This window comes from Neomonachus schauinslandi, chromosome 4 (genome assembly GCF_002201575.2).
Source record: "Neomonachus schauinslandi chromosome 4, ASM220157v2, whole genome shotgun sequence".
Classification (NCBI taxonomy): Eukaryota; Metazoa; Chordata; class Mammalia; order Carnivora; family Phocidae; genus Neomonachus; species Neomonachus schauinslandi.
This window is the reverse complement of record NC_058406.1, coordinates 126,736,042-126,745,479: the sequence shown is the minus strand read 5'-3', so window position 1 is coordinate 126,745,479 and position 9,438 is coordinate 126,736,042. Positions and strand designations below refer to the sequence as shown.

Below are 9,438 nucleotides of genomic sequence, written 5' to 3'. Positions count from 1 at the left end.
GTCAAATAAATAAATAAAATCTTAAAAAAAAAAAAAAAAAAGAACAGGCAGTTCAATACGACAGTTCCCAAAAGATCCAGAAACACTAGCGACAAGTCAGGACCCACCCTGTAGACTTTCTCGTTCAAAACAGAGTTCTTGGCCAGATTGTTGGCAGCTTTCCAGATTTCTGCCAGCAGGAAGCACAGATAAGGAAGCTCCACTCCCCTTGAAAAATCAGATTTATCCAGAATGACGCTTAATTTCACATAAAACCCACAAAAACGTGAGCTGGCCAAACAGAGGCAGAAGAGAGACTTGAGTGTTACCCGTAGGGTCTTCAGAGCGAGTGTCACTTACCTTCTGACTTTAAAGGCGATAGAAGAGTCTTGAGCTGATACAGTCACAAAGCCTGTGGCAGAAATCCCTAAATGGCCACGACTGTATCATCAGTTAAATAAAATCAGGCCTTACGGGTATGAAACCAGCCCTTTAGGGTCACCACACTCTGCTCTACAGTTGTTCCTGTAGTGACTAAGAGAGGTGAGGTCTGTTGTTAGACTGATTTTAGCCAGGGAGAGGCCACAACATCCCCAGTGGAATGCTTCATTGCAGCGTGGGTCTCAGGGTACGCTCACTGAGCCAGCCCTTCAGCAATCACGGGCAATTGAAACTAATGTGTCCTTAGCAAACATCGCCAGGTTCCCATTATTTGTATTCTTAGATGTTCTCAGATGTCTTTAGTTGGTGTCTTTCATTACACTAAATTAGTTGGATTTTTACAGGCAGAAAAAATATCTTCCCATAACTTTTTAATTTTCCCACATGTCTATTACATTCTGTGCCCAGTAGGCTCTGAGTAAATGTTGACTAACCCATTAATAAAATGATGTAAATCAAACAGCAGGTTCCTTTTTTTTTCACTTTCAGTGCATTTATTTTCTTTGCTGGTGTACTGTTTTATTCAAAGCTCTACGAATTTGATTTAATTTTTTTGGAAATAAAAGAACATAGAAAAAAATAATACAAACTTAGTTCATTTGGGTCCTGTGTACTCAGGTATCATGTGCAACCATAGAACTTGGCAACTACATATCAATACCTAATTAGGTCAGGCAAAATTCAAGCTACTTACCCATTGAGGAAGCTTTCAACTGATAAGATTCTTGAAGGGAATTAAGAAATAGAGACCTAAAGCGCTTTTCTCTTCTGTTCCCTTTTCTTATCTCTTCTTGAATTTCCCAAAAATTATGCAGAAAGTCTCAGATGGAAACTGAATGTGCTCTTTCTTGTAGTAGTGAATTCAGCCACAACATCCTGTGAGCAAGGGCCTAGAGATGAGGGAGCCTGAAAGGCATGAGGATGGCAAGGCCAAGGAAGAGAGAGTCCAAGCCCAATCTATGAAAACAAACCTCAGGCCATCACTGTAGACACAAGCTCCATTTGGGGGAGAATCAGCAGCACCTCGGGCATAGAAATTCTGTTCGATTCTTCCCTCATCATCGCTTTGTCTCCTTCTCTCCTGCATTCACTCACCCCGTCCCCATCTTTGCATAGATAAACCCACTTCCCTTCTCATAGAGAAAAGAGGGGAACTTGCTTGACTGGGGGGTTGGGAAGTGGCCCACGTTACGTTTTGAATGGAGGGTTCCATTTTCATTTGTTACCCCATTGCCTCTGTGACTTCCCTGCAAGTGGAGCCAACAATTCCTTTGAGAAAGGCCCAAAACTCTTCAAATACAGTAAGTCTCAACCTCCCCAGATAAGATGGCGTCTATGCTAACTAAACCCTTTGAGAATTACAAGCTATGTTTTAGACTCTCATTACAGGCTGTTGTAGAAAAGACCTATTTGGTGATGCCACTGTAAGGCCATCTGGTAACAATATTGTTCATATTCTAAATGAGCACAAACCGTAATAGACAAGGTAAAGATAGAGAAGGAACTACAAAAAATATGATCAAATAAGTAGAGACCCAAGTCTCCAGAATCTTGTCCTTTTTCAAATGACCTTATGAAAGCTGAAAATTAGGCAACAGGGGGAAATAAAAGAGAAAAAAGGGCTTTGTCTGTTCCTTCCTATTTCCTTTGTTTGGTTTTCTGAGAAATGTGTTTTGTAACATAATTTTGGCATATTTGCTATTGGCAGAAGCTTGTAGAATAATTCCTTCATTAGTGTGCAGAATTTGATTCAACGATTCATTTTGAAGTCAGAACTTCACTACCTATAATGGAATCACATAGGCTATATTAGGATATTTCCTAGGATATCAGAAAAGGGACTATGGTTTGTTTGTTTTTTTAATCAAGAAACAGAACGGGAAGGAAGGACATAGAGAAAGAAAACTGGGGAAAAAATTAAGAGCCAACTATGAAAGGGAACAAACCATTTAATTCCTGCTAAAGTGAAGCCCAGTTACTTGCACAGTGATGTGTTCCTCATTAGTAGGTGTTTGTGAGGGTACAGAGGATGTCAAGGAGAGATATGTGATGCTTCCCTAAGTCTTTCATAAACTTCTCCATTCACCCCCTAGGAAAACCCCACACTCCTAGCTAGCTAACCATTTGCAGCAACAGAGGAGAATGAAGGCAATCCAACAACATAGAGGTAGGTCTAGATTGTACCTGAGGACATCTGTCTCCTTCCTTGGAAAAGGCTACAGCTCCCTAACATCTTAGAGACTTGTGCACCCACCTCATTCATAGTTTGGTATTTGAAAGCAGATCCAAAGTGGAGAGATTGTGACAAGATTCTAAACACATATTGTACTTATTTCTAAATGGCAATACTAAGTGTGGATGTAATCTTTTTGGGGAGATGGAGGCTTACTGATTTGGAAAGTTTTTGCTCTTCCTTGAAGATCCTGTTGGGCTCCACTTGCTAGATTTGTAGTGGTAGTCACAGAGGGGATAGGGTAATGAGTAAATATAGAACCCAATTCAAAGTCTGACCCCAAACAAAGATATGGACAACCAAGCTCCTGCACACACACACACACACACATACATGCACACACACATACATACACACAATAATCCTTTCAGGCAAACTAGCCTTAACCTGGCCTTGAAGGGCCAGTGCCCATCAAACCACAAGACAGAGCTGAGGAAGCCTGAACTCCCTCTGGCACTCTCTGTGTCCAGAGGTGGGTTAGTATCCAATTTTGACCCACACAGCCTAATATTTGTGCTTTCATTCAGATTAGAAAAGTGTCTTACCATTCATTCTTTCATTCAACCGACACTTGAGAATTGACCATGTCCCAGGCCTAGCTATGACTAAGGTGTGAATAAAACCAAGTCCCTGCTCTCATCGAGTTTAGATATCGGTATCTTTGTAAGTCACTTTAAATCATTCCATGGAGAAAGGGTAGAATATGAATACACTATCACAACCAAATCAAAGAAATAAAATATTTGATGAAGGCTGTGTGCATATTCTTGCTTCCTCTCTTTCCTGAGTCACATGTGCCTCTGTCCTCTGTCTTTCCCACATAACCCAGGCTTAAAAGCCAATGTCTTCAGTATAAACGAGTTTCATTCCCAGAGTATTTGTAAACTAAAGTGACCTTTGAGGCTAAAAGTCCTCTTCCCAAAGCAAACTTTTGTGCAAATGGGCTGAGCCAGAGGTGCCAGGGGTGACAACAGGGAAAAGAAGCATGGAGCTTGGAGGAGTGGGAAAAATGGCTGCCATGTCTTGGATGACTCTTCCAACTGAAGGGCAGAATTCTCATCCCTGGGCTGGCCGGATGGGCAAGGAGATGTAGTCCTCTGAGAGAAGGAAGAAAGGAAAGTCCTGGGAAGATTCAATGAAGAGGAAATTCATTGTTTGAAAGCCACTGATGCCTCTATTTTGTATTTTTTTCCTCAAGGAACTCAACCTTGGAGTTCATTCATGGTCCAGCAAAAACTTACTGATTGTCTACTTCGCCTCATGAACTATTCTAAGCACTAGGAATATACATCAGTGAACAAAACAGGCAAAAATTCCTGCTACCCTGGGGCTTACATTCTAGCAAGAGGACAGAAAATAAAAACAGCACAGAGCTTAGAAGGGTAGAGAAATGGCCTTGATAAGCAGTAGTCTATCAGCAAGTGATAAGTACTATATGTAATATAATATATACAGCATATATATTATATACAAATATAAAAAGGGGCCAGGGAAAAAGAAAGTTATGTGGGGTGTGCAGCATTAAAAGTATGATCAGTCAAGTGGAACTAGGTTAGAAATCATGAAAATAATTTTAAAACACCCAACGGCTTAGAAGGTAAGTATTATGCTTTTAAATAATTCAAGGGTCCAATAAGAAATGTGGTGGAAACAAGAAAATATTTTGAAGTGCTTCATGCGCTTGGTGTTCCCAGCCCCATTTTGACACACACACACACACACACACACACACACCACCCCCTGCTCTCTTAACATTGCAGTGGTCGGGGGTTCTTCCAGGCAGATGTTGCCTACTCAGGTGGGGCACCTTTCAGTGTCATCAGGCTGCAGCCACCTCTGTTCTGCTTCCCACCCTTGGCCCCTGCCCTGTGCCCAGCACACCCCATTTTCTTCCCACCCAGCTCTGTCCTGCACCCAGGGCACCCTCTTCCCTTCCCACCCTTGGCCCTGCTCAGCACCCAGCACTCCTGTCGCCACCCACCCATCCCCTCCCCCTATATTTTTCCACCCCACATGTCCAAGTTCCATCTCATCCCTGAAAACAGCCTCCTCTTGGCCAGACCTCGGACCCAGAGTTGCACGTAACTACGGCACAGTCTACATCTGAGACAACAGACTTAATGCAGAGACTCATCTATTCCCTGTATGTGAAGGCCAGGAACACACTCCGGATGGGCAAACCTTTGGCCATAGGGACTCTGCACCCTAGGGAGGGGCATAGCCAAAAGTGGGTCAGAGTGAGGCCCAGGGAAGGGCTCCTCTTGTCTCTGGAAAGAGTAGAAACCCAGTGTGTGCAATTTGAGCTAATATTATTGGTACTGTAGAGTCACCACCACCACCACCATCAAGAAATACAGCATCTGTAACTGTACATGGCAGTCTTCGATTATTTCCCTGTCCCTGAAGTAGTACTCTTCAAACCACAAAAACCAAATACCTACCCTGTACCATGCCATATTTTTGTAGTTTTTTGCCTTTGCACAAACATTATTAACGACATACTCTTGAACTGGTTTATTTTGGCTTTATTTAATTGATCCCATAACCTAATTAATTATGGAATATGCTTTGTCACCTATTGCCTCCTAAACCAAGGTACTTTTTCCACTGTAAACAAGTAAAAAAGAAACAAATGATTGCTAACACTAAGAAATAATCCCCAGTCCACTTTCAATGTGTGTGAAGCAAGTCGTGCTTGAGGGTTACTGAAAGACCTACCAAAGCAAGTACCAATTAGCCAGAGGCTCACCGCATTTGAAAAAGAATGTATGTGGAATGAAAAGGGTTTACTCTCCAGTCCCATTCCCATTCCCATGGGCAACAACTGTCCAGCATTTCGTATCCTTCCCAAAAGTTTTCTCTGCTTATACAGACACATTCATACTCTATGCAGCTTCCCTTTTTCATAGGTGAGGGGAGCACCAAAACTTGGATTGTATTCATCTGCAATTTGCTTTTTTTCCCTTAATAATACATCATGGGCATCTTTTCAGGTGAGTATATAGAGAGAGCAATCATATTTTTCTTACTAGATGCTTAGTATTAATGGATGTCCCCATTTATGATCACTGAAATCATTTCTAGTATTTGTATTTCTACAAATAGTACTGCAATGTGTGTGTATGTATATATGTGTATGTATTCATACGTCTTTACGAATTTGTAGAAGAGAATCCAAGAAATGGAACTGGTATAGTTCATATAGTACACAACTATCTTCCCAAAGTGCTGTGATCTTTTATGTAACCATCAATAGCATGCCTTTTCTCCCCCACCTATATCAGTTAGACATACATCATATGCATCTTTTGAATTTTTGCCAATCCTTATCTCTTACTAATTTGCATTTCTTCAATTCTTCAATTATTAGTTCAATTAACATACATTTATATGTCCGTTGTAATTCATTCCTTAGCGAAAGGCTTGTGTAAATCCCTTGCTCGTTTTTATTGTCTTTTTTTCTTTTTCTTATTGATTTGTAGGAGCTCATTTATTTTGGGGTTATTAATCTTTGTCCAGAATATTTGTTATAAATATTGTCTCCCACTTGTTACTGATACTTGCACTTGTTTTTAATGTTTTTTTGCTGGAGAAAGGTTTTTAATTTTTGACTCAGATCTGTCCATTATTTCTGTGTGGTTTCTGGGTCTCACGTCTTACTTAGGAAGTTCTGTCTTACCTCTTGAATATATTCTCTTTTTTTTTTCTTTTCAATGTATACTTATTTATTTTTTAAAAATCTTACAAATACACACATTCATACTTGAATAATTCAAATAACACAGATGAATAAACAGTAAAAGTTGTTTTCTTTTTTTTTTTTAAGATTTCTTTTATTTTTTATTAGAGAGAGAGAGTACAAGCAGGGGGAGTGGCAGGTTGAAGCAGAAGGAGAATGCGGGACTTGATCCCAGGACCCTGGAAACATGCGGGACTTGATCCCAGGACCCTGGAAACATGACCTGGGCCGAAGGCAGACGCCCAACCGACTGAGTCACCCAGGTGTCCCAAAAGTTGTTTTCACTCTTGGGGCGCCTGGGTGGCTCAGTTGGTTAACCATCTGACTCTTGGTTCTAGCTCAGGTCATGATCTGAGGGTGGTGAGATAGAGCCCCCCATCGGGCTCCACACTCAGTGGGGGGGGTCTGCTCAAGATTGTCTTCCTCTGCCCCTCTCCCACGCTCTCTCTCTCAAGTAAAATAACTAAAACTTTTTTTTATTTTTATTTTTTAAAGATTTTATTTATTTATTTGACAGAGAGAGACACAGCGAGAGAGGGAACACAAGCAGGGGGAGTAGAAGAGGGAGAAGCAGGCCTCCTACAGAGCAGGAGCCCTATGAGGAGCTCCAGCCCAGGACCCCGGGATCATGACCCGAGCCGAAGGCAGATGCTTAACAACTGAGCCACCCAGGCGCCCCTAACTAAACCTTTATTTTTTTATTTTTATTTTTTTAAGATTTTATTTATTTATTTGACGGAGAGAGGGAAAGAGACAGCGAGAGAGGGAACACAAGCAGGGGGAGTGGGAGAGGGAGAGGCAGGCTTCCTGCCGAGCAGGGAGCCCGATGCAGAGCTCGATCCCAGTACCCTGGGATCATGACCTGAGCCAAAGGCAGACACTTAACAACTGAGCCACCCAGGCACCCCTAAACCTTTTTTAAAAAGTCGGTTTCACTCTACTCTTCCACTCTCAGTTATTTCCCTGGAGGTCACCACCATTGACTTGGAAGACATCTTTGCCTTGTCACATTGATTCCTATTTCATCTCATTTCAAAATGGGCTCAAGACTGTTTCCAAGGATTAGCATTATAAAGTGGAAAACATCCAGGTTCCTAAGATAAAAATAAACCACATGCTCACGAAAAGCACGATTTCTGATTCTGAGATCAGAGAACATTGTCTTACTGGGAAGAGCCAGTAAAACAATGAACGAAATCCTCATGATCACACTCAGTGGTTTCATTCAACTTTTCTTACAAAAGAAAGTAGGCCAATATCAAGCCCTACAGGTTAGCACCTCTTCTGATAGAGAAAATTGTGGATGAAAGGATTTACGACACAATCTTAATTTCTTGAAGACAGTGATCAGAGAAAGGAGCAAAAGTAAAAGCACTGCAATCTTTGCCTTTCACAAAAAATAAGCAATGTCTGTCTTTATTGTAATTTTGATAATGAAACAAACTTGTGAGAACAATTATGAATTGCTGTAACTATTAAAGCCAGGTGGATCTAGGGAGGACACAGTGCAATGGGCTAGAAGCATCAATGAGGAGGAAGGAGGACCCCTCCTGGCTCAGTGGTACCAGGCAGGGGTGTAGGGCATTGGGAAGAGGACAACAGGGAAGTCGTGTCCTGAGGGGAGATCCATATTTTGTCCAGAGCAAGAAGCTAAGAACATAAGAGTATAAGGGCGTGTAAGCTAAGAGTATAGGGGGTTTTGCTAATGCCCAAGGGCTCGTATATGGGCTTCAGGGTTTAGGGAGGGATGGGAGACATGGACAGAATGAAGAAGGTGTGGAGATTAGAAGGGCAGGAGAGGAGGAGTGACCTGGGTGTCTGGGGCTTCCTAGAGTGATTGAACAGAGATAAAGGCATAATGAGATGAGTCCTCATAGACTCAAAAGAGAGACTGGTGAGGAGGCTGCCAGTGGTTTTTTATTAGTAGTTAAATTATCTCCTGTTTAGTTTGTTAGTTTTCTTCATGTGCTTTGGAATTTTGTTTGAGGCCTTTGTTTTACCTTCCTTGGTTTTGTTGTGAGGTGTGTGTGTGTGTGTTGGGGGGCTGAAAGGTTTGCTTTGTTATTTCTTCCCAAGCTCGCTCCCCACCGGCCCTTCCGGCCCTTTCTCGTTGTTGCCTGCGTCAAGGCTCCTAGGGCGGGCTAGTTTAGCACCTGGTGTTTTCCGGATCCCCGTTCAACAGAGATGAAGGGAAAGTAAAGTGGCACCAGGCAGCTTGGAGTTGGTTCTGTGCTTGCTGCTCTGTGCCGCGTCCTGCCAGTGTGAATGGGCACCTTCATTCCGCTGCACCCCCATGAGCGGACCCCGGCACTTTTAGACTTCTTTAACACTTCGGGAAGCCCGTCTCTGCCCCAGGTTCATCCAGTTAGCCTGGCTCTTGTCCCCCAGCCAGCAGGGCGAAAGCTACAAGGCACACTGGGAAATGTAGTTCCAGCGCTACCATACTCCTTATGCAGACTGGGACCAATTTCAGCAGGATCAAAGATGTAAAGGTAAAAAGAGAATCTAATTTTTTATTTTTATTATTATTATTTTTTAAAGATTTTATTTACTTATTTGACAGAGAGAGACACAGCGAGAGAGGGAACACAAGCAGGGGGAGTGGGAGAGGGAGAAGCAGGCTTCCCGCAGAGCAGGGAGCCCGATGCAGAGCCCGATACCGGGCTCGATTCCAGGACCCTGAGATCATGACCTGAGCCGAAGGCAGACGCTTAACGACTGAGCCACCCAGGTGCCCCGAGAATCTAATTTTTTAAAAAAATAATCAGAGTTGGGGAAGGTTTTTAGAAGAAGATTGTTTTGTAAAACAAAAGGTAAATGATTGGGGCGCCTGGGTGGGTGGCTCAGTCAGTTAAGTGTCTGACTCTTGGTTTGGGCTCAGATCATCTCAGGGTCGTGAGATCCAGCCCGGTGTCAGGCTTAGCGCGGGGCATGGAGCCTGCTTAGGATTCTCTCTCTCCCACTTCCTCTGCCCCTTCATCCCTCTAAAAAAAAAAAAAGATAAATGATCAAATAGTGAATTAAGAGCTCTTACAAATCAATTTTT

At 42.5% G+C, this 9,438-nt stretch overlaps 1 pseudogene; it reads right to left on the bottom strand.

The window, feature by feature from the left end:
- The window catches only part of LOC110578821, an 11,397-nt pseudogene extending 9,890 nt beyond the window's left edge, over nt 1-1,507 (bottom strand).
- Between the last annotated feature and the right edge of the window lie 7,931 nt (nt 1,508-9,438).